Below are 25,767 nucleotides of genomic sequence, written 5' to 3'. Positions count from 1 at the left end.
AGAAGCTAAAATTGGAAATACGATTTCATTTTAATTCTCATCAGAGCTCTGTCTGCAGCATTTCTGCACCTGAAATAAGACAAAACTAACGTATAAGTAACTTTTTAGCAAGAAATAGGAGAATGTTTAAATCAATAATTTCTTAATATTGTGGAAAAAGTTCCACTGGCAGATTATTTTTACTTGAAAACTGGCATGTTTTCATCAATATTAAGGAATTATTGACCCAAGACAGGCTTCTATATCTTGCCGGAAAGTTACTTGTAAGTTGGTTTGTCTTATTTTTTGTGCACTAAGACATTCACAGTATAAACTGCACCAAAAAATACTTCCAATTTAGTGTTTCTACAGTATAAAGGACATTTTGTTCACAGTTCTAAAGAAGCGAGAGCAGAGGAACAACATGATCAAACTCCACATCACCATGCCATGCTATAATGCTTACTCAGCTCTTGTCCAATTTGACCTCGCTAGCTTGTTTGCTAAACTTTCCGAGTGCATTTAATTGATTGCACTAAAAGCTTGTCGTCAGTCATTTCCAAGTGTAATTGCTATTTAAACCACAACAACTGCTTATTGTTGCTGCAGTCTGAATTGAATGGTGACTTCAGTTGTGTCTGTGTGTTTGCAGATCCTATGTTTTCTGCTTAATGAAAACAGCAGCCTATGCAATTAACGCCGGCCTACACATGCATATTTAACGCTCTTTAACAATATCCTCCAGATCCAGCTAGCCTGCGCTTAATTAGCTGGTATTGTCAGACAAAACTGGTGTTTGTTTCGCTGGAGGAGGAAAAAAGTATCTCTCATCTGCCCTCTGTTTGAAGTCAAATATTGTTGTGGAAAATCTTTTTTTTCTTTTTTTTTTTTTTTATCACCGTAAGTGGAGTTTCTACTGTGCAAAACAACAACAACAAAAAAGTCAACAAATGAACACACGGCGTCAAAGTGAGGCATTTTGGAGTCGAGAAGATCATTCGTCTCGTTGCGCACCTCTGTCACTTATCATGTCGGATCAGAGGGGTGGAGCAGAAATGATCCCGAATGGCTGACTCTCTCCGCTCGCTCGCCCGCACGCGGAGCAAACACCAACACAAAACAAATTCATTTAGTCTCCGCCGCAAGACAGGCAGCTTTCTCCGTCATCATGCTCGGACTGTTCTGACGCGGAGGTGAAGGGGGCGGGGGGGGAGGGGCTGTCACAGTACACATGACAAATAGCAGCGTAGTTTATTAAGATAAAATACTGAAAGGAAAGGCTGCCTGGCAGGAAAGTATTGCGTTGGTGTATCTTCGCAGCATTCCAGGTGTGAAGTTCTATTTCTGTGATTGACTGAGAAAACTGGCACTTCCTTCTTCCTACCGCTGCTTTTCTCAACATGCTGTTAGCGTTTGGAAAGGCCAGGAAACGGAGCAAGAAGTGATCTGCCACATTATTATTAATCTTCTTTTACAGAAAATTATATGTCTGGCCTTTCCTTATCTGAACTCTGATTCTAACAGCTCTTCAGTATAGCCTAAAAAAAATGGTTTGTCACAGTTTCAGTTCATTTTTTACATTTTTCATCTGACAGGTTACATAAAATTCTACTGCAGCCATTTTTATGTAGATAAAGTAATACTTACTTTTCTTGAAAGGAATGTTCTTTTATCTTTCTCATTTTGAGGAGTAGGTGAATGGAAAGGGCCTCTGCATGACATCATTCATCACCAACCATGTTTTCATTAACCATAGAATAAATTAATTTTATGGAGACAAGGCAGTTTTGAAAAAAACTCACGTCCTTCGATTCATCCTTAGAGGTAATTCGTAAAATTGCAAACGAAACACCTTTTTCCCCGCATCACACGAGTCACGTGATCATCGACCGGATGTTACTACAGGCAGAAATGACAAAGAAGACAACAGGAAGTAGCAGGATGATGATGGCGCCGGCGTGTTATTTTAATGATTATTGCATGAACAAGTTTATTTAAGTGTGATTTTCTTTGAGTTTCTTTTTTAAGAGAAACAGCCATTACAAAATTGCATTTTTCTGACTTATGTGGGATCTCCACAGTTTTTTGTTGAAATATTCATACAAAAAAATTATGTCAACTGAAAATGTTGATGTTGACAAATTACATTAATACTACTCATAGCAGCCCTAGAACAGGAAATCTTTTCTTCACAGAGACCAAAGACCTTGGATTCCTGTGGCACACGAAAAAAATTCTGTAAAATTTGGTCTTAGCTCTATTTAAAGCTGATTTTCCACCGAAGGAGGAGCCAGGGTAATTTTCTGGGGTCATTATTACTCTCCTGCATTTCCACTTCATCTACTGGGGTAGAAATAAATAACCAGACACCAACCTCAGAATAGTCTGTGACAGAGAGTTAGTAGTTTTTATTTTAAAGTGTATTTTGGATGGAGTCTTTGTCAACATAATTCAGTCACTTTAAAACAGCCTTTTTCTTAACGTAAGGTCCAAAATATTTTAGTTATTCGATTTCTGTTTACAGCCGTCTGGGGAAAAAGAGGGGGGGAGTCATTGAAAGTATCATTTTAGTAAATTTAACAGATCGTATTATGAATCACAGAGAAGATCAACTACGACTATATGTTGTTAACAACTGTTAGTTTTTGGCCTAAACCAGAGGCCTGCAACCTTTACCATCCAACCTTTGACCTCAGTACAGCTAAATAAAATTTTAGGGTCACAAATGTTACATGTTAACCTGTTGTGAAAAGTCAACTTAATTTTTTTTAAAATAAATATCTACACCATGTGTGTCAGGTCTTCTTGTGTAGCCGGGAAACTGCCGTATTTTCACCCTCCTCCCCGTTGTCCTAAAATTTTCCTTTAAATTTCCTGTTTCATAATATAACTAAAGAAAAAACAAACAACATTTCCGTTCCTCTCCAAACTGAAATTTTTCACTAGCCTCACAAGAACTGCCACCCGGTCTGGAGCAGGTGCTGACAGCAGGAACAAACCAGGTGTTGTGCCAAAAAACTGATCGGGTGAAATTGGGTGTGCCAAATTGTTTCTAATGTCTTTCCTGGCCGTTCAGTTCTTGAAGATAACACCTAGGACTTGCATATAAACACAGAAGATCTCGCCCCCCATCTCCATGCTAGAGGGCAAAAAACTGCAATGACTACAATTTGGTTTTAGCTGTCAAGTTGTCAACATAACGCGCTAAATCTTAAAAGTACGCAGGATATGATATGTAAAAGAAAAAGGGACGCAGTGCTGTGCTACTTACTGTCAACACTACAGCTAGATAACAAGGTCAGAAAAAAGTTTTAATTAAAAAAAACTGTAAGAGGGAGAGGGAAGTAGGTCAGTTATGCTAGCTTGACTTTGACAATCGTAACATGTAAATGTGCTGCAGAATTCGGTGTGTTTCGGTTCTGTTAAAAAATGTTTTAAAAAAAAGGCGACCTACACACCAACTCTTAAACTAGCTAGTCTCCCACTGCTGTGGTAGATTACCAACAGCTAAAATCTGCATTGGTTCTATCTATGTAATTTTAGTGAAATTACTACAGTAGGAGCCATTTTTGAAGGTCTTTGGACCTATTTTGGCCTCTTTGGACAAATTATTAGTTTGTACCAAGGTTGCAAACCCCTGGAATAGACACGCAGATTGTTTTTCCTCACTAAGTAAATGTACGCAAATAAAAGTTTGGATTTTTCTCAATCTTTAAGTGTCACAATGTCTACTAAAATAAAGGCTCATATAATTTCAAGGCCTTTTAGATGTCTTTACCAACTGTGCCACTAAATGTAGAGCAGGTTATGTACTTCCTGAGCCATAAATGCATGTGTTCCTCTGCAGCAAAGAGAGTAGATGTTTTATGACACTCATTTTATCGCTTGAACCTATATATAAACCTTTACACTCAGTGGTTTGTGTGCTGTGTTTTATACTGTCATGCTGCTCATTGGATGATTGAAGGGTTGGTTTGCAGTTTTGACAGGCTGACAGAATGAGAGCAGTTGTTATTATTCACTTTATTAATGATCTGATCAACTATTTTACAAAGTGAATAAAGGGAAGAAAAGTGATTATGCTAGTGAATCAAAATATTAGAAAAGTATATAGACCTGGAAAATAACTTTTTTATGGAAGAAGGGAAAACAATATTTTTGCCTGGAAACTTTTCTTGATCTGGGGAGAAATAATCATTCCAGCTCCTTATAGACGACGAGTAAAATTATTGTCAAAGTTTCACTTCTGAACCAGGGTTATAATAGTTTTGGATTTTTCATTATGGTGTTGTTTTATTTTGTTGTGACTTTTTGTTTGTGTAATTCAGTCAGTCTGAATTGGTTTTTAGAGTGTGTTTAACAGTTTTTATTAGTTAAATATTGTTTGGTTTTAGTTTAGTTTTTATTACTTGTAGTGGTACCTTCAGTTTTTTCATACTTTGGTTAATTTTTAGGTGCAGAATTTACAATGCAAGTATTGCATTGTGATTATGCATACATCGATTGAGCAATGAATACTCAACAGAAGATGCCACTTTCAGTGTGTTCAGATTTTGTTGAAAGGCTAAATTATAGACTCATAAACATGAAAATGAAGAATGCTAGGTCTATAATCTCAGTATGTTTTAGTTTTAAAAATACTCAACATAGTTCCAGTAAGTTATTGTTTTTCACCAAGTATGGAACTTTTTTTTTTTTTTTTTTTTTACATATTTGTTGAAACAGTCATTATGTCCCAACAATATGTTATGAGACAGATAATCTGTGAAAAAAGGTTCTTCTGCCTTCTCCCAGAGCTATCTAGAAACAACCAATCAGAGCCAGGAGGCGGGTCTATTGACAGCTCTAGCCCAGAGCAAGCTGCAGCTAGCAGAGTTTGCCTTGAATGCTCAGGCTAGTTAGCATGGCCAGAGATGACGACGGACAAACAGTTTTTCTGTAACGGTAAGTTGTTTCTCCGTCATTAGCACATCGAGCAGCAGTTCATGAGATTGATGGACAGCACTAAAACCGTCCTCCTGGCTCTGATTGGTTGCTTTTGGTCTGGAGCAGTGCATCTCTTCAGACGGCAGTAGCAGCTCTGTGAGGAGGTGTAGGAGGTCGTTTTTTTCACAGATTGTCTGTCTCATAATATCCTGTCACAAAATGGTGACAGCTTTAACAAATATGTAAAAAGAAAAAACATATTTACCAATTTTATTTAGTTCAACAAAAGAAAGTGTGTTCTCTACTTCAGTTTTCATGTTAGTGTACTATAATAACTTTGTTCTGAACAGAACCTTTTGCTGTAAACCCACTGCCGCAGCCCTGAGTGTAACTTGCGTTCACATGAACTTTGACCTGTTATTTCTCTCTGCAGACTGAAGAGAACCCGGTGAGCGGATCCACCACCGGCCAGCGTTCGGGTGAGTTCCCTAACGTGAATTACATTTTACCTATTACATAACCAGAAATTCAGACTCCAAACATGAAACAGGATGTGATTTTTATTATGTTGCCACTATGCAGATCAGAAGGACTTTAACCCCTCCCAAGTTGGCTGAAAGCCCGCTATCGTCCTTCGACACCATCGATCGCCCTCGGGGTTTGAATATCCCATTTATCACTGGAGCTAGCTAAGCCTCCGGTTCCCGCCATTTTCAGTGCCTCGGCTCCCACGTTTCCGGACTCAAACGGAGCTGCAGAGGGGAAATAAAGCGTTTTTCGCTCTAACCTCTGGGAGAGGAAGAGAAAGGGGCCTGCGCAAGGCGATTCCTCTCACGGAGTCTGGGCTGGCCCGGCGCCACGACTTGCTGCCTCACGGCCCGCTCAATGGGAGTCGGCTCCATTATCAGAGCGGCTGCCTCGCCGCCCTGCAGCAGCGCCAGCAGTCCTCTGCTCCTGCAGATTTAATTCCTTATCTCAATATGGAAAACAGACCGTGTGACTGAGAGCAGAAAACACCCAGGGCTGCGTGTGCGCACGGGCATGGAGCGGGCGCGCATACAGTAAGACGCCTCGATAAAGTTGTCGTTTGCGGCGCATCGAGAAGACGCGCGGTGAAAGGTCACGGATCAGTAAAGGAATTTTCTGTGTACAGTAAGCAATTATTAAAGTTCATTGAAGGAACGGTTTCTGAAGCCCGCTTGCAGAGCCCACAAATATCTGCGATGCGCCGGATGTATTTGCAAAGACGAGCGAGTTGTCCTCGCGTTTTGTCTGCAGATTAACAATAGCTGCTTCGACAGGCTGCTGAACTCTCAGATGACAGAAACTCAGCGTGAACCGGCAGCCTCGCGTGTGCTCCTCTTGTTAAAAGTCTTGCATGAGCACTTTATCACCTCTTAGAAAATGGAACAGCAGGGTATTCTTAATGACAGGTTTTTCATAAATGTACTTCTGTGAGGGGAAAATAAGTCTTCTCGGCGTGACATCACTTTGGAGATTATTTTTGTTCCCCTTACTGTTTTACCTTTTCTTTTTTTTTCTTCCTCTTTTATTTAAATATAGTTCGTGATTAAACCAATTCTCTCTCACGTGGCGTGGCGAACGGTCGCGCCTGTAATGGTAGCAAAAAGAAAGTTAGACTTGGTTGCTTTCACAGACCTACGCTCACAGTCTCGTCAAAATGTCATGAAAAACCAGCAGTGGGCTTTAATTTGTTACCTTTTGCAGACTTGTGAGGGAAAAGGTTTTTGCGTTACCATGCTAATAATTTTTGTTTCACTTTATGCTAATCATCTGACAGACCTGTTCTTACCGACAGAAATGCTTTTTTACCTGTTGTCTAATAAAGAAAAAATAATCAGAATAATTCACTTCTAAATAGTTAATTCCTGCAGAATAAAGTGGAATAGGAGGAAGGAAAACAACAACTCCTTATTACAAGACAGAAAGAATTAGCCATGATATGAAGACCATTAGTAGATTCTGGTGTTTAGTCATTATTGTAATACCTGTCTTAGTGGCTTAGCGTTCTTCATTTTCTTGATTCTAACTTGTTTTGTTTAGATTTTTGCTCCCTTTGTTTCTCCCTCTCGGTGCAATAGTTCACCGGTTTTCACCGTTCCAATCATTCTCAGGAGTACTTCCTGTTTCCTTTGTGTTAGAATTAGCGTTTTAGTTGGCTAAACTCACCTCAAAATGACAGGGCCTGTGTCCTGCGTGCATTTGGGTCCCCAACAACCACTCCGCCAACTACAGGGTAAACTTGTCTTGCACACAGTGCTAGCTTAAAAATGCACTCAAGTTAGCTTTAGCAAACAACGTGACGGAAGCAAGAACAGCTTGCTCGATAAAGTTTGCGTCACCCAAATGCATAAAGACAAAACATATTCAGACACGTTTTGCCTTCTAAACGTGATGCTATCGCTGTCGTTCGTCCTTACAGCATGGCCGCCCTGTAATGCGATTGCTGTGTAACTGAATTGTGTGCTGCACTGCAAAGAGCCGCGGTGGTGAGTACTGCCTGTAAGGCAGATGGCTGCTCATATTGACAAGTTTGTGCCTGTGAGTTTCTTCTGGTACTCCAGTTTCCTCTGGGGGGGAAAAAAAAAAAGCATTCTGGGTCAATTGGTAATTTAAAATTTCCAGTCAGCGTAAAAACTGTGTACTGTAGGGACCAGATGACAGAAAGTTTTCGCAGCTTTTAGGATCACAGGTGAGACACTTCGTCGCCTGCCTCCTCTGACTGCGCATCATTGGACTGTATGCTTTAGCGGTATATCGGTCAGAAAGTTAACTTTTATCCTCAAAGTCGATGCGTTAGGAGCAGGATGAACGGGCAAGTTTTAGGATATCCTTGAATGTGACAGAGGCTAACTTGGCTGTTGCCAGGCTGCAGCAGGCCAGTATTTAAAAAAAAAAGAAGAAAAAAAAGACCCAAGGAAGGAATAGTGATGAAACAGCGACAGGGTCTTGAGTAGCTAAGGCTTACTGATGCATGTTGGGATCAAAGATTGGTTTGTACAGTCTAATCCAACAGATAGACCTCTCACATTACTGACGTTACTGCTGAGGGTGATAGGAGTTGGAACACAACAGCCCATATCACTTTGGTGTGTATGTGTCTGTGTGTGTGTGTTAGGGATGCATTGGTGCAGACTAGCCAGCGCATTGCTGTTCTTTGAAAATGCAGAAAAGCATTCAAAGAGCTCAGGAATAACACATTCTGCGTTTTTTTGAATTTTTTTAAACCCCGACCGTCGTCAGGTTACTGGGCTTTACATAACGCAGCTCTCAGAGAGGAGATTGATTTTATTTTCCCGTTGCTTTTAGCTGGCAGTCCTGCAGGATGCTCGTCTTGCAAAAAGAGGAGCGCCTGTTACTTTAGCAGTGCACAGACCAGTAGCTCAGAGCAGCTACAATGGCAAATAGAAAGGTAATAATCCATAATATGGGCATCGACAAATAGTCCTTAAAGACAAAACCGTGGAATTAGCTACTGAACTCGCCTGGAAATGGACAAAAGAAGACATAGCGATTTAATGACATCAGTGGAGTACCTGGTTCTCTGAATTATCTTCCACACAAAAGATTTCAGCATGTGGCGTTGAATCAAACACCAGCCGGGCAGCGGTCATGATATCTTTGTTTTCACCCACCCTTTTTTTTTTTTAACTTGTCAGTGTTGCTCTTGCTCAGTAATGAACTGCGCCCAGCAGCTTTTTGGCACCTTTGACATCTTGCTACATGTGAGATCTTGATGAAAATACTTCTATCAGGTTTCCTTTAAAGCTGCGACTGCACAGAAAAGGATCTCAACACCACAACTAATTAATGTAGCGGAGTTCACCTTAAGTTCACTTGCTTGGGATGTTCCCGTTTGTGCTAATGGACTCGGTTGTGTTCGTGACCTTCTACGGTCTCGTCTGAATTTTGCATCAGCAAATTAAATAGAGGATCGCATCAGCGTACACTGGAGCAGCTCTGTGGAGTGGCGATGGCATAAAAGCTTCTAATTGTGAAAAATGTAAATTGTTTGTACAATTTTAATAATTCCTGTGATATCAGAAGGCATCAAACAGAAAGTCTGTGCTTTGATTTGTTTGATAGGTAATAAGATAAAGATTATAGATAAATGACAAGATTATCAGCAATAATCCATCATGGGATCTTCCCTTAGTCTCTTTTTTTGTGGCTCAAATGAAACATAAATTACATCAAAGTAAATACTTTTTAAACATGTTCATAGTTTGAAAATGGCGTGAATTCATATTTTGGAAGCTAGTCGGTTGCTGCTTCTTCTGTCTGTAAAGGTTCACTTTCAACTTCCTGAAATTGGGAAATATTATTCTCAGGGATTGTTTTTTTTATTTTTATTATTATTATTATTATTTTTTTTTAGTTAGTGTCCTGCTGTGCTTCTTTCCCATTTATTTATTTATTTATTTAGCGTCCGTAGACGCGCCTCACGTCTGCGCGCTGATCAACACAAACAGCAATCAGTCAGCCTCATCCCACACTCTTGACGGCTTGTTGTAAAGAAATAAACAGTGATTTTCATGCTCTTTGCATCACGGCCCGTCTCCTGGGCACTCAAGAGATCCATTATCGTACAACACCTCATTTACGTAGCTGGCTTTCAGAGCACAGCTGCGCCACAAAATCTCTTGCTCTGAAGAGCTTGTCTAATGGGCAGCTCCAAAAAACCCCCCCCAAAAAAGACAAAATAAACAAACAAACAAAAAAAAACACTCTAGATTTTAGATTCTCGTGTGAAAACAGTTGTCGTCACGGTTTTTCATTTATTTGGGTTTTGAGGAGTTCAAGCTCTGGTTTCCTTCTTGTTTACATTTAAAAAGTAAAGCCATTTTAGTCCGTACTAGTCACACTGACTTAATGAAATATCTTTAATAGCTCCATATTTAGCATGTAAACATGCAGCAGCGCTTCACTGGTAAATGCTGAGTAGGTAATTAGTAGACTTTAAGACAATAGCTTGCAGTAGCAGACACTCACTTAGACTAATGGCAACTGAATGGCATTTCTTGTAATGTTTACTGTGTAATTACATGTTAATTATGGTTCTTTAGATGGAAGCTGTACCCTGAGTTTTTATCAATTTACTGACTACAGTTGCTTCAAAATATAAGCAGCTAATTCACCCATAAGTACTCATTGGCAGTTTAATTTGTTGTTTTATTTCTTTTCTCTCTCTTTCTTTCTTTTCTTTAATTTGAGAAGTAATAGGAAACTTTTAACATGTGTATATTTTCAGTGGGACAAAATCCCTGAAAATTTAGCCTGTTATGAATATTGAATAAGCTCTGGCTTTCCCTAAGATATGAGACTGGTCTAAAAATAGAAAAAAGTAGGGTTCAGTTTAAAAATGAGGGCAACTCCAGATGGGGGAAAATGTAGCTTTCTAATAAACTTATGATTTCAAATGGAATAATAAAGACTGCAAAACTGCTGAAGTGTATATTAACATACTTTTCTCTTTGACGACTCTTAAGAATTGCATATTTAACTCCCATTTAATAATTTATTAATACCTTACTGAATAAAACCATGTTTTCTCACACATGAACCTCATAGAGAAAATGACAGAATCATGTCCAGCATCACACTGATCAGCTAGTTAAATAGCTTTATCATTTATGCTTGTATCCACCTTTTTAAGCAAAGTGGTTTTTGAGTTAAAAGAGAAATATGAATTAAAAATCGAAGGTTACAGCAAAAAAAAAACTTTGAATTGAATTAGTGTGGCTGCTTTAGGACACTAAAATGCCTATTTAACTTCTCATTCTCCAAAACTTAACAAAAGCTTCATGAGAATTACCCGAGGTTATGAAAGTATCCAGTGTTGTGTGTAAAGAATCCGATAAATTAACATATTTATTCATATAATGAAGCAGCTCCAAGCAAAGTACTGTATAAATGACTGATTATAAGCAGCGAAGCAAAAGTTAATATTAGGTATTTTATGCAATATTGTTTTAATATTTATTAATCAGTTGTAAAATAGCAGCTCCAGAATGCTGTCAAATATTTATGTTTTGCATATTGGGAAAAATACAAAATATGACCAAAAAAACTGCTGTTGTTCCAGAAGCATGACTCTTCTAAACTGTGATAACATTAACCCTTTGGCAATGACATAGACAAATTTGCAGAACCGTAATTCCACCACACATTGCGCTGTCTGAAAAATTCCAACGGTCTTTGAAAAGGGGACGTTGCGCTTTCCAGCCAATCTCGGGTTACTATGGTAATTTCACCCCCGCCGAAGCAGGGAGTGAAATTAATCTGAGGGGCGCTCTTTTAATAAACTAAATTGCGAAAATATTTTCATAGATATTGAAAGTTCAAGTTGTTATGGATAAATTGGCAAATATGTCTACTCACAGGACACTTAAAGGACTGCATACAATTAAATTAAGCAAAAACATGCTAGCAGCTTCGCTCTTTAGGCTGGCAACGTTTGGAGACTTCAAACTTGGATCTTGTAGGGCTAAACAAAAAACAAAAACAGGAAAACTGACCAGTTCTGCGTCAATAGTTGGGTTACGAACAGGGTTTGCTTTTTAACTTCTTTGCTCCTTTGTTCTGTTAATAGTGTAAGTCACCACTCACTCAATTATAGGTAAACACAGGGAAATGAAGGTCAATGGTCAATGTTATGATCAATTTAACAGCTCAAGGTTCTTTTACTTGTTCTCCCATTACAAGTTTTTAAATTACTTCTTTTTTTATCCATCCCCTGCCTCTCCTCCCCCACCACCCCATCCTCTGACCTGCCACCATCCCCAGACCTGCTCTCATATGTCATTATTAAAGAGCGCCGATTCAGGCGGTTTATCAGAGCCAGCGGTCCGGCGATACGCTACAAAGGGGGCAGAAAACCGATCCCTCTAATGAGCCACTTTTTACCATGAAGAGGTGAGCAAGCTTGCATCCGTTTGTACAGTCCAGCCAGACTACCTACGCCTCACAAAGAAGACTAACGGGGAAATGGGATTTTAATCTTTTTGGATCCTCGTTCAGCGGGGGAAAGGTGAATCGTTTTCACTGTGACTACAAAGAGAAATGAAGACATTTTCCTCCTGGGAGCTCTCGACTTTATAATTATATTATCAAACTTAGATATTCTTTCAATAATTGGTTAATTGCATACAACATCCATTGACTATCGACTTATGTTTACATTGCTGAGACGTGTGAGTTATGAAAGGACCTGCAGCTTCCTACGGCCTCACTTGTAATGTGACCCCTCAGCTGCTGCACTTAGAAACATGCTAGCAGCTTAGCTCTTTAGGATGGCAACGGTCATGCAGATCAGAGTCAACGGTGAGAGTGTTGATGAAAACTTTTGACTGCTATTTTATATCTGTGAGAATCAGAAAGCAGGGATTTGTGCACTGAAAAAAAGAGACTGTCGCTTTAACCTTAAAAAATGTGTTAATTTGGTCGCAAGTAATTGAATGAAGTTTTACTTGTCGACTTAAATCAACTTGGATGAACTTCATTTGATCCCTAATGACCAATTAACGCAGTATATTTAAGTTTGATCAGCTGACAACTGGCAACAGTTGCTTTGATATTCATCGACGTGCTCACTGTTTATTTTTTAAGCCAAAATTGGTCACAAACTATATTGCTGTCATAAGAAAGAGCCAAGTTGGACAAGTGGAACTACTGAGATCTGTGAACCAGCAGATACACTTGAAATCACAGAATATCTCCCTACTCAGTAACGTATTGGGTGAAATATTAGTGTTTCACATACAAACCAACACTTTCACTCCTTGTCACCTTACAACCACAGAATACGATGTGTTTTATTGGGATCTCGATGTGTTCTTCTTTGTCGCCTAAAAGCCCAATAAAAAAAAAAAAACTTTAACATTTATGTTGGAACTTGACAAAGTGCAAGAGGTGTGAATCATTTTGCAAGTCATTGTGTTGGATTCTGCCCCCTTGTCTTCTTAGACTTCTTGCGCCTCACAGCTAAAACTTAGCAATGACTCTGTTTTTTTACTTATTTTTCACCGGTCTTTGCTAATACATGCTTAGCTTTAGATATCTGCTACAATTTCAGACTGTTTGTAAGTCTTAGATGCTTATGGAGAACTTAAAGGTGGATAAGACAATTTTTTTTTTTTACCAAAAATACCAAAGTAGATTTGGTGTTGCAAATCTTTTCCTAAACATATAAATATACAGTACAGACCAAAAGTTTGGAGACACCTTTTAATTCAATGAGTTTCCTTTGTTTTCATGACTATTGACATTGTAGATTCACACTGAAGGCATCAAAACTATGAATAACACATGTGGAAATATGCACTAAACAAAACAATGTAAAACAACTGAAAATACCCCTTATATTCTAGTTTCTTCAAAGTAGCGACCTTTTGCTGTGATTACTGCTTTGCACACACTCTGCATTTTCTTGATGAGCTTCAAGAGGTCGTCACCTGAAATGGTTTTCACTTCATAGGTCAACCTGCCCTGTCAGGTTAATAAGTGGGATTTCTTGCCTTATAAATAGTCATGAAAATAAAAATTAGAAGGTGTGTCCAAACTTTTGGTCTGTACTGTATATATATATATTTATGTTTTGTCAAAGTTTCCCTAAGGAACAAAATAAACTCTGTGGAATTTTATTGGGACTGCGGGAGCCGAGCTTCGTTCCCCCAGCTGTTCCATCTCCACACACTGCCAGACGTGGGACTTATGTTGTTTTTTGTCGTGCGGCATGCCATTACTGCTTTTATTCAGCGGCGGCGGCTGCTGTCGCGTGGCGCGGAATAAAAACAGCGGACGTCTTTGCCGAAATCAGAAATGACATCCAGCGAAGCGTAGACGGAGGGAAGTGATGAGGAAAAGAGAAATGGGTTCCAAACAGGGGGGAGAAAAAAAAGGGCTGTCAGAACAAAGGAGACACGAGCCAAATCTCTTTTCAATCGCCGTAGGACAACGTGTGATTATTCATCTGTGTACAAACTGTTGTGCCACCCAAGTTAATGCGAAGGAACTTTGGAGCTGCTGTGTCTGTGTTTCTCTGGAGGCGTTGTTTACATCCCACACGTCATTGAAACGGCCGGCCGGCCGCTGGCGTGCCATTTTATCCACCTTGTCCCCGTTGGGCTCCGCATCTCGATGCTGAGTAACTTTAAAGTGCTGCGAAGCGAGGATTCTCTCCGCGCCGAGTTGTTTCTTAAAGCCTCGAAAATTATTTCCGCTTTTGATCCCTAACTGAAAGCTTTGAACTGCGCGAGATGTTGTTTGGTAAATCACACTGAAGATGGAGATGAAAAAAAAACCCCAAAAAAGAAGAAAACTCTGCAAACCGTCTGAGCTTTTCTTTTCATTTCAGTTCAAATCTTTTAGGGGGTGGAGGGAGAGGGAGTCTTTTTATTACCTGGAACTTTACACTTCGTTTCAGTCCCAGGGGATGACGCAAAAAAACAGTGAAACTGATAGAAGGCAATGACTAGAGTTTCTTTTCCACATTCTGCTTCCCCCTGTACCGCTAATGCCAACCCAGCAGCGACGAGCAACAGAGGCGGTGTAACCATCTTCACCACCCTGAATGCTTTTTCAAAAACACATTTGTTTTCTTGTGCTTTGTTTTTTTTTTTTTCCTTAATGGCCACCGTGGAAGTTTTCTCCGTTTCCGCTGGCGAGAGGTGCACCTCCAGTCACTGAACTGCTCCGCACGACACGGAGAAGAAGAGAATTTTAGACATGCAGCCACGCACAGGCCGAATTGACATGCCAAAACAAAACCAATAAAAAAGATAATGTTGTTTTGTTAGTTTCTCAAAGAAAGGTACAGACCTGCTCTATTGGCAAAGTGACTTTAAAAAAAACAACCATATTTTTACATATTTATTAAAACTGTCACTATGTTGTCACAGAATAGTACGAGATGGATAATCTGTGAAAAATGGAGCTCCTCCTCCTGTCTGTGGCCCTACTCAGTCAGAAACAACCAATCAGAGCCAGCGCTGTCAATCACCCTCGTGTAAGCGGGTGATTTTTATAAAAGTTACATACTGCAACTTTAAATGACCTGTCATAGAAAATAATTCAGCTTGCCATTTGGTGAAGTGCGTTCTGCTAATTTACTACCCACTGAAGGCGGGTGGAATTTGATCATTGCATAACTAAATTGCTTTGATTTTGAAATAAAATTTACAAAATAGTTTTTGAAAGGTTCACATCTCTGAAGCTTATTTAAATCCACAAAATTTTGGGGGAGGATTTTTGGACTCATGAAATTATAGAGATTATCCAGATGATTTGAGTGTAATATAGTTTTCAGAAAATTTACACACACAAAAGGCATCAACGCTCTGATTTTCCAAGCAATAAATGTAGAATGCTTCCAAACGGAAATGTTATAAAACAAAAAGACTGACTGCAGCATACTGACTAAAAGGATCAAGATCATACATTCTCCATGTATTGTTGAGATAGGACAAACAACTTTAAAGTAAGAAAAATATGATCAACTCTAGCAACTTTGTATCGTGTCCCTGTGCTTTCAACGACGTCTGATTATGTACTTCAACATTTCAGGTATTCAATGAATATTCATCTCAGAATGCTGTTTTGGTTGAGTGAGTTTTTTATCACATGGTAGAACAGAGGAAGAGCATCGGTAACGAGTTCAAACGTTGTGCTGAAAGCTCTGCTTCCTGGAAGGTCTTTACGTTCATCATAAGCGAAAGTGGAACTTATTAGAAAACGCTGACGAATTTAACCTCGTCTGAAGTTGCTTTTTCACCAGAACTCCAATAGGCTTTCTACAGATAAGACTTTGACTCAACGTGGGACAGCACTAACAAACAGAATCATGAACTGTAATGCGTTCATGTCGTAGGAACCCAATCACTAAATCCCAGCCCCAAAAGAATGTTTAGGATATTTCCTTTATGAGAACCTCACACTGCAGGAAAACAAATGCTTCTTTTTTCTTTTCTAAATATCTTGTTAAAAATGCCTTGGTTCAGGAAGAGGAGTGTGCTCGCTTGCATGGGAATTAATTAAACAAACAAACAAACAAAAAAAAACATCTCAGTTCTTTGTTGTTTTTTGTTTTTTTTTTCTGGGATCCTAACTAACAAAGCTGATATTGTTTGGTGTAGTTCTTTTGTTTGTGTCGCTTCAAATTGTACTCCCGGTGGCATCTACTCCTCCTGGTGCTTTGGCAGACATTAATATTCTTTCCGCTGCCAAATTTTAGGAATGGGCCCTTGTAGCCAACGTGCGAGAGATACAGTTGTGAATATATTACCGTGCGAGAGCAAACTCACCCGATTTCATTAAAAAAGACAGAGACTAGATTATTCGACATTACGCTCGTGACACAGCAGTGATAGTGAAAGCTTTGACTAGCAGATTTGATCAACTTCCACATCGACTCTCTCTAACTGAGGCGCGTCGGTTTGTCGGGTGAAGACGATCCGTCGCTGAGAGACGTATGAGGCGACGAGAGCGGGGAGGCGGTGGGTGACGCCAGTCAGGCTGCCATCACAAAACTCCTTCCTTTATGCTTGCTGCTTGTGTGTAAGCCCACAGCCACATTACTCTGACCTGGCTCTGTTGGGTCTTTGCGAGTTACGAAAGAGGAACCCCGCTGGGTTCACAAGGACGTTCTCTTTAAGCCAATAACTGAAGTGTGAAAAGGGCTTCAGCCAATCTTATCTGGATACATTCTCCTGCACCATGTCTCCTTTCCATTTGACATTATACAGATTTCAGGTGGCGTTTTGGATGGTGTTATCGTCAAATGAAACCCTTGGATGTTTTGTTCTTCCTCTAAGCACTTAAAATTTTATTTGGTGGTTGCGCTAAAAAAAATGACAACCTTTCAGGCTTTCATGTTCATTTTTATTTATTCTAAAACACTTTGAGTTTACGAAGGCGTTTCGGGGAGTAGCGTCAAACCTGGGGGTGCTGGTGTTACGACCTGGAGCTGCTCTGGATCATGGATAATGTGATATTGAGGAAACTTTATTGCATTTTAAAATCAGAGATTTCACGGATGCGTGTAGCACTGAAAAATCTTGGATTAAAAAAAAAAAACATCGAATGATGACATTACCCATGTCAAGAATAATCTCTAGTGGATTAGACACTGGGATTGTTATGTGACATAAAAATAAAAACACTTTCCAATGAAGAGCGCTGGTTTTACATAAGATGTGGCGCGACACACAGCTCCCGTCTGCTTGTAGAATATTTTGCCAAAGGTTTTTTTATTTAACGAGAATGGCAATTATATTTTCGTGAATTTATGTGAATAGCTTTCCCAGTTTCAACAAATAAAATTTAAACTGCGATTAGTATTTACTCATGGTATTTTCGTCTTGTGTTTATAACGCCTTATAAGGGCCGTTGTAGATAGAAATAAGAAAGGGGGGAGGGGGAATTTCCGCTAAAATATCTCAGAATTATTCTGGACAAAACATGGACATTTATGAGTTTGAAAAGTCAAGAATTTGCTAGAAAACATTCTGAAATTAATTTCAAAGTTTCTGATGTTTTTGGCAGAAGTTTCCTCCCCCTTTTATTTTTCTATCTGCAGCGGCTCTGATACTCTGTTGCATATATTAGAGTTTATTTGACGGTCTGATTCATTTAGACATGAGGTAAAAGTACAAATATGACAAAATTCAAATTTTGTCATATTTCTGCCACGTTGGCAGTGAAGCACTTGGTGCGTTTTCACACCAAGTACTTCACCGAGACAAAATGAATATTTATATGTACATATATTTATTGCCTTGCACGATGGTTTGGCTGCCAAAATGTGAATACAGATACACTTGAAAGTCATGATTAGCATGTCTGTCAGTCACTGCACATCCAGAAGAGGTAATTCATATGTTCAACTGTCCTTGTAGCCGCAGAGGAACAAATGAACTGTCTCTTTGTAGGACGTCTTTGAAAAGTGCCATATTTAATGTTTCATGCTGGGAACAGCGTCTGTGAGGCGCTGCACCTTCAGAAGTAGATATGTTAGGGCGTCCTGTTCTGCAGGAGGGTGATTTATCGGAGTTAAACTACCCGAAAATGTCGTTAAAAGCACCGCCGGCATCCTGGATCGCGCAACTGCTGATCGACGGCTCGATCGATCAAATAAATCGAATCAAAGCGGAATGAAGATCTGTGGCGCGGAGACGCCGCGGAAACTTGTTGCCAACATCGTATTCCTTTTGTTTTGTTGTGTTGCACAACAAAAAGGGGAGCCATGAATAATTCAGGCTCTCCCCGATGGCTTGCCCATTTACAGCCGCTCCTTCCACGAGCAGACTCCATGCATTCTCCAGCCGTGTTCCTCAACAGACTGTGTGTTTGTTTTTTGTTGTTTTTTTTGCTTTTAAATGGCAGCGAGATACATGTGACCTCTGAGTTAGTAGGACTCCACCATCCGTCCGCGTCTTAATTTATTCATAACCCTCCGCCTGCATCGGGTACAGCAAAAGCCCCTTATCGTAAACACCGTGGAATATCAAAACAAATCTGTCGAGGATTATTACGGCCGTATGGAAATACCGAGGGGAAATACGGCTCCCCTCTTCATCAGAGCGCGAGTCAAAACAAGGCGGGAGGCGAGGGAGGAATAACAGAATGCAGTGGTCATAGATAATAACTCGATTTGCCGTACTGTAATCCATGAAGGGCATCTCCATCCCTCTCCTCCCCCCACCGGGCAGCGTGGCATGTCATTTTTCTTCACCGCTGGCTCCTTCAATCTGCCTGCAGTGACTGCCTAGAAAAGAGACGATGCTTGATGGTTTCTCCGCGACGCTTTATTTCGAGATTTAACGCTCGCATCTGCGAGACGAGCTGCCAATACCGTTTGAGGGCTCAATCAATTCATCCCAGATGGATGTTCACGACGGTGGAAAATGGCGGGTGACGGTGGTTTGTCTGAGAATGTAGGACTGGCTGAACAAAATGTGACTTGTAGTGTGTTTTTGTTCGCTTTCGCCGCAAAAAAGACAAAAAGAAAAAAAAAAAACACAGAGTATTTCGGGTCTGGTTTCTCAACAGAACATAACTTGCGCTATAACCTCTTTTTTTAGCGAAATATTGGAGCTTGTTGTAAGTCAATAATTCCTCAATATTGTGGAAAAAGCACTAGTTCCACTAGAATATTTCACTTGTAACGTAAAAAATGTCATGTTATGAGTTTATAAAATCTGTCAATGAAACTAGTACTTTTGCATCAATATTTAAAATTTTTTGGTCCTTCTCAGAATTGGTGTTCATTTAAATTTTTCAGAGATATTTCCACGAGAGATTGAGTTGCTTTTACGATTTCAAATGTTAAAATTTCTCAGTCGCTAGTTGAAATAACTCTGAATGTGTTAAATTAAATTAAATTAAATTAACACCAATTCTGACGAAGACCAAACAGGCTCGACACGGTGTTGATTTAACTCTGACAAATTTGCCGTATCTGGGTGAAAAGTTACTTGTAAGTTAGTTTTGTTTTATTTCAAGTGAACTAAGACATCCGCACTATCAACCAGTTAATCAATCAAGTTTATTTGCACAGCACATTTCGGCAACATGGCAGTTTAAAGTGCTTTACATTATGAAAATATAAAAAAACAACATAAACATATACAGTCAGCAGTTGTGAAAACCAGTAACAGACGTCACACTAGAAACTAGACCAAAAATACTTGCACAGACTTTGTGTTTTGCACTCTTCCGTGATGCAATCATTGTTTTTTTTTACGTTGGAAAATAATCTCTCTTTTTGTGTGTGTGTGTGTGTGTGTGTGTGTGTGTGTGTGTGTGTGTGTGTGTGTGTGTTCACCTTTCGTAATTACATTGGTGCAGATTTTTTTTAATTTTTATGCACTATCTTGGTGCAAAGACTCCGTGTGAAAGCAGCACAAGGTGCTGGGGAACGGTTCGCTTCCAGGCAACAAATCTCCTGTAAGCCCTGTAGTAATCATGAGGGTAAGCAAAGGCGGGAGAATGCGGTGACATTGTTACAAAGTGGCAAGCTCTGCGAGGAGAGGAGGCAGTGGGTGGATGAATGCATCAACAAAAACATAGCCAAGAGTCGGGAGACAACACTTTATTTCCAGTCCGGAGTCAATTTTGTTGATGCAGCACTTTAAACACAACTATAGTTGACCAATGCGCTGTGCAACCGGGCCAAATAACATAATAGAATATACGACAAAAAGCACAATAAAGAGGAAGGAAAGACCTTTTCAAAGAATAATGCGCAATAAAAAAATATATGCAATATATTAAACTGAAAACCTTTGGCCCTGTGGGTTTGCATTTCTTCCAATAGGTTTACTTTTTTTAGTGTATAACAACTTGATATATATATTATTTTTTTTTAAATCACAAGACATTTCGATTGAAAAATTGGTGGCTGTGCCTCTAGATACTTTATTAACCAATTATTTAACGTGGGACAGAAAATGCCAAATATTTTCTATAAAACTAAAGTAACTTTTCAGGAAAATGTAGGAGCGTGTTTTACGTTAATTCCTTAATGTTGACGGAAAAATACGTGTTCCCTTGGAAGATTGCCTCACTTATCGCAAAAATGCCTTGTTATAAGTGAAATAATCTTCCAAAGGAACTAATACCTCTTCACCAATATTAAGGAATTATTGATTTCAAACAAGCTCTTATATCTTGCAGAATTGTTTCTTCTAATTTTGTCTTATTTCAAGCATACCAAGATATCTGCAGTAGGAATTAGATGAAAATAATTGGTAAGATTTTGTCTTTTTGCAGTGAACTCAAATAAAAGCCTGACATTCTTTAAAAAAATAAAATAAAACGCTGTAAATTGATGTCCTTTAAGCTCTTTATTCCTATGTTGACATGAAAACAAGCACAGAGACACACCAGATATACACCACAGAGCAACAACAGAAAGTAAGACGTGGTTGATGTGACTGGATGGTGTTGTGACTTGATAATGTGTGGTTTCCTGAGTTGGCCACCTCTGGACCCATCAGTCACAGAGAAAGGATCGGTTCATTTCTTCTACATTTTGCAGAAAATCCTGTTTATTTAAATCTGTACCCTGTCAGAAAGTATTAAAACCAATTTATTGCACTGACTGCTCCTTTTCTTTAGATTGTATATGCGTAAGTTTGTTATGGGTTGATTCAGATACAGTCATCTGGAGTGGATATAATTAGGATATTTATGTTCAGCTTAAATTACATACTGTATTTACATACACCATATAAAAAAACACATGATTTTTGTTTTGACTTTTCCAGTTTTCGGCCAGTTAGTGCTACTATTATATTTCTTTGTTTAATGCCAGATTAGTGAGAGTTCTTTTGAGATAATTTTTTCCACTATTTTTATGTTCAGTTATGGTAAGATTACAGTTCACAATTTGATATGGACAGATCACTATTGATCTGCGATATCTCAAGCTTCTGACTGGGGATAATTCAGAATATTTGAGTTAATTGGAGGATGTAGCTTCCTTGCGTGACATTATGTGAAATTTTAAAGTTCAGCCAAGTTACCCGTTGGAGAACTGTGAACATTGTTTCATTTTCATTTTTTGAATTCTGCAGCACATCTACATGTTAAGGTTGTCAAAGTCAAGCTAGCATAGCTGACCTACTTCCCTCTCATTCCCTGTTTCTTTTTAATTAAAACGTTTTCTTGACCATGTTATATAGTTGTCATAGTTTTATGTATCAGGAGTACATTTAAGAATTAGCACGTTATGTTGACAACTTGACAGCTAAAATCAGTGGTAGTTGTGGCCCACATGGCGGTGGGATCTTGTGACGTCAAACAGCAACGTGTCTGTATTTGCTGCATAATTACTTGTAAGGTAGTTTTGTCTTATTTCAAGTATGCTAACACATTTGCACTAGAAACTAGGCAAAGAATACTTGGAAAGATTTTGTTTTTACAGTGAAGGATGCACAAAATGTCTGACCAAAATAGTACCAAAAGTGAAAAAACCATTTTACACAAAAAAAACAAAAGTTCCATCTTATTAGTAAATTTTTCTCATTGATAGCCGGTTGAAATTGCGATTGAATTGAGTCTAACCTATTTTTCTTCAAAAAGGTCTTGAGATTATGTTTGTTGTGAATTAGCCACGTGCAAATTAAGTGAACAGTAGGCAACGGAATCAAAATCAGCTGTGCTGGCTAAATTTGTGCACTCTGATTTAAAACGTTCCCATTCAAAACTGTACAGCCATGAAATTTGATGAAGGTAAACTAGCAAGGAAAGACATTTAGGTTCATCTTACCAAAGAACCTAAATGTTACACATATTTAAAAATGTTTTAAATGCCTTTTGCATGTTAAAAATTCACAACAGCAGCAGTAGTAGCAGTAGCAATGTCAAACTGCCGACCAGGAAGTAGGATGAAGCTGCATCATTAGCTCAAGTCTTTAGCCAAGTTCCTGCAGACATTATGGGAATTCCAAACACCAACGGAGGCCAGATTCACTCCCTGTACCAAGAAAGTTTGTTCAAATAAATGGATCAATAACTCCCCTTATTGCTTTCGGTACTTGATCCTGTCTGGCTGTGATACGCTCCTTCCTGAATCCAAATGAGCTCCTGTCGTCCCGTTTGTTTAAACAGACACGGCTCCGTGGGACAAAGCCCGTACCGTCTTACGCATTACTTGAAAGCGACTCAATCAGTGAAATGTTTGTCAACGAAACTTGTCTGCGTGTTATGATTTGAGTTTTTCTTGTCAGCCTCATTGATCATTAGTCCCGCTCGGCTGCCCACATTTGGATGTGCGGGGGTGTGTAGGGGTGTGTGTGTGCCGTTGTGAAGCAGGCTGCTCAGCAAGGCGGAACCAGGTGTCGGCGTCGGAGTAACACTCTGATTAAATCTCTTGCCTTTTTGCTTGTTCCCCTGCACGCTCTCCTTTTGGCAAATAAATTAGAAAGAGGTGACCTTTCGTCGGGTGTGCACAGAAAAAAAAAAAAAGAAAGAAAAAAAAAACTCGAGTGCTTAAACTTCAAGAACCAGACATGTTGACTTCAATTAATCGTGGCCGGCATAACAGCAGGTGACACGTACGAGATGGTTCGCTGCACCATGCACATATATTGCTCATCGTCACTCCGAGGCATTACACTTTTTTTCTTTTTCTTTTCTTTTTTTTTCTTTATACCAGAAGAGAAGGATCTCACAGCCACGGTCTGCTCTGCAGCACATCAGCCTGTGTTTAGGCCTCTCAGCACCAGTCAGACGTTTAAATACACTCATCATTTTGACCTATTAATGACACTTTTGAAGCTGCATTCGCAACATCGTCAACAAGTCTTTGAACTAAAAATTGGGAATACGCATCCATTTACTGATGTGTTGTCAAAACGACACAGGCTGGAAATGTAGAGTGTCAACTATTTTAATTTATTCTGAAATTAGCAAGTTGCACATTAACCACAGGATTTTTGTCCACATCAATAAGCTCCTGAAACAGTTCTACACTGTAAAAAAAAAAAAAGCAAAATCCTACCAAGTAGTTTTGGTCTAGCTTCTACTGCACATATCTTGGTACAATTGAAATAAGACAGAACTGATTGACTTAAAACAAAGCAAATTTTGAACAAAAGATGTCAATAGTCAGGCTAGCTTAGCCTACTTCAGCTACATTAAAAAGGTTAGCCTTTAGACATCATTAGTGGCCTATGTACATTTTAGTTTTCATCAGCGGAGTCATTTTGATCAGATGGAAAAGAATTTCTGTCTTGCCAAAGAAATTCTTGTGGGAAGGTAAAGGTAATTTTATTTACATAGCATTTTATTTTCAGCAACAAGGCAATACAAAGTGCTTGAGTTTGAGTCAGACGGTCAACGTTGATAACTAGTCAACCGGGCAGTTTTAACGATGATATTTGCACTAGACACTGGACCAAAAGTACTTGGTAATACTTAGACTAATTCTGTCCAAAAAATACAGTCTGTTCATTCAAAATGTTATTATAGGACACACTCAGAGTTGGGTCTGCACTGAATTAATGTATTGACCAAATGGAGGCGATTGATAAAAATGAAGTGGCTGGAATGGATTATGGAAAGATGGCAACAAAACTTTTATCACAGATTACCTAGTCATTTTCTTACCTTATGCATCTCTAATAATAATAATATTAATAATACATCAAATTTATATGGCGCTTATTAGGACCCTTAAAAGTCACTTAATGAGTTTAATTCCTTTGCTATGATCATTTTCATCAAGTGTAATTGTATACATTTGAGGAAATTACCGTGAAAATACATTACCTGCTTTGTTATTTTTATAAGACAACTTTGTTAACCAAAGGAAATAGTAATAATAATAATAAAAAAACTATTTGCACCTCGTTGGGCATGACTTGCAAACACAGGGGAAATTGAGCCTGAACAATTGAGGAGGTAGGCATTAGAGGCAATTCACTTCTCCCCTCGGTTTCACTAGGTAAAAGATGAGTCCTGTACCAAATGATATTGAACATTGATGGAACATTCCCTCTAAAATAATCCAATTATTGTCAGAGCCATATTGCAAACATTTCAAATGCTGATTAAGGGCTGTTGTGCGGGATGATAAAACCATCCAAATCGAATGAAACGCCACGCCGCCGCGTCGTCGTCGGGAGGGTACGCCACCTCCTGCAGCAGGAAAGGATCTATCAGCGAGACGTGCTCTCATCCATTTCAAAGGCAGCGGCTGTAACACAAACACTTTTTTGCAGCTTTCACGCTGCATGACCCGGTGTGTGGTGTTGACTGCTTGACTGGGGCTGAAATCAGGAGCCCAAACAGCAGCTCAAGGAAAGGTCTTAGATTATTTTGGGGTGAAAAAATGAGTTTGAGACAACAGCTTTTAGCGTAAACAGAGCAATATAAAAGGTTATGATTAGGCTGCCATTTTTGCATCTTAAAATGAGAATGATTCAGTCTAGGCTATTAAATAGTAAAGCACAGCAGTTGCGAACAGATTTCCGAGGTGACGTGCTTTTAAGAGACGCCTTTCATTGTCACTTCCTGAAATCCCTAAAAGCCAGACGGGCCGAGGTTGCGTTCTCGCACTTCGAGCTCCAGATATTATTCATGGTAATGCGAGGCAGATTTTCGAGAGGTCCCATTTTAACATTTCATAAAGTCCCAGTACCTCACTGGAGGTGACTCGTTTCCACCCTGCATTACTCCGCATCCATAATAGATGGCTGGCTCAACCTCGGCGGTGGTGTACATATGTTTACAACTGTCAAATTCACCAAGAGGAGTCACTAAAAGTCCTGAAAAAAAAACAAAAAAAACCAGCCATCCATCTAAGTTGGATGGCTCCTGAAGACCTTGTTCCTACACCAGCTCTCCCAACAACATCAATAATACATACAGAGATAAATGCGCCCGAGTGCATCGGATCAAAAACAAGGCAACAAATGGGGAGCCAGGAGAAATAAGCAGCTTGCTGACGATGGCAGAGAGGGGAAAGTCGCACCAATATCGCTCATATTCAGCTGATCCTCAATGACAAGTAGATTTTAATACATCATACATGCATCAAATAGCTAAACTGCCAGAAATGAGACTTAAATGCTTGAAACGTTTGCTTTAGTTTTGAATATTAGTCTCAGAAGCTTATAGAAACATCCTTTAATTTGCATACATAAACATCAACCTACTGAAATCTATGTCTATGTGCTGTGTTTAATTCGGAAACGTTTTTGCATGAATTAAGGCGATCAGTCTGGCGTGGCTGTTTATTGACAATATGGGGTTTATATCCGGCAAGTTAGCTGGCTTTACAAACATAGTGAAACCATGATCATTAAATAATAATATCAATAACTTTATTGGTAACAC

At 39.2% G+C, this 25,767-nt stretch overlaps 1 protein-coding gene across 2 annotated transcripts in view; it reads left to right on the top strand.

Annotated features, from left to right (window-relative positions):
• Positions 1-25,767, top strand: part of lrfn1 (leucine rich repeat and fibronectin type III domain containing 1) — a 189,023-nt gene that overhangs the window by 102,350 nt on the left and 60,906 nt on the right. For both annotated transcript variants that reach the window (XM_027999308.1, XM_027999307.1), the window contains one exon: positions 5,339-5,384. The gene's annotated coding sequence lies outside the window, so the exon portion shown is untranslated. The remainder of the gene's footprint in view (positions 1-5,338; positions 5,385-25,767) is intronic.

The sequence above is a fragment of the Xiphophorus couchianus genome, chromosome 18 (assembly GCF_001444195.1).
Source record: "Xiphophorus couchianus chromosome 18, X_couchianus-1.0, whole genome shotgun sequence".
In the NCBI taxonomy this organism is placed as follows: Eukaryota; Metazoa; Chordata; class Actinopteri; order Cyprinodontiformes; family Poeciliidae; genus Xiphophorus; species Xiphophorus couchianus.
The sequence above is the reverse complement of the archived record's forward strand: the minus strand, read 5'-3'. Positions and strand labels throughout refer to the sequence as shown.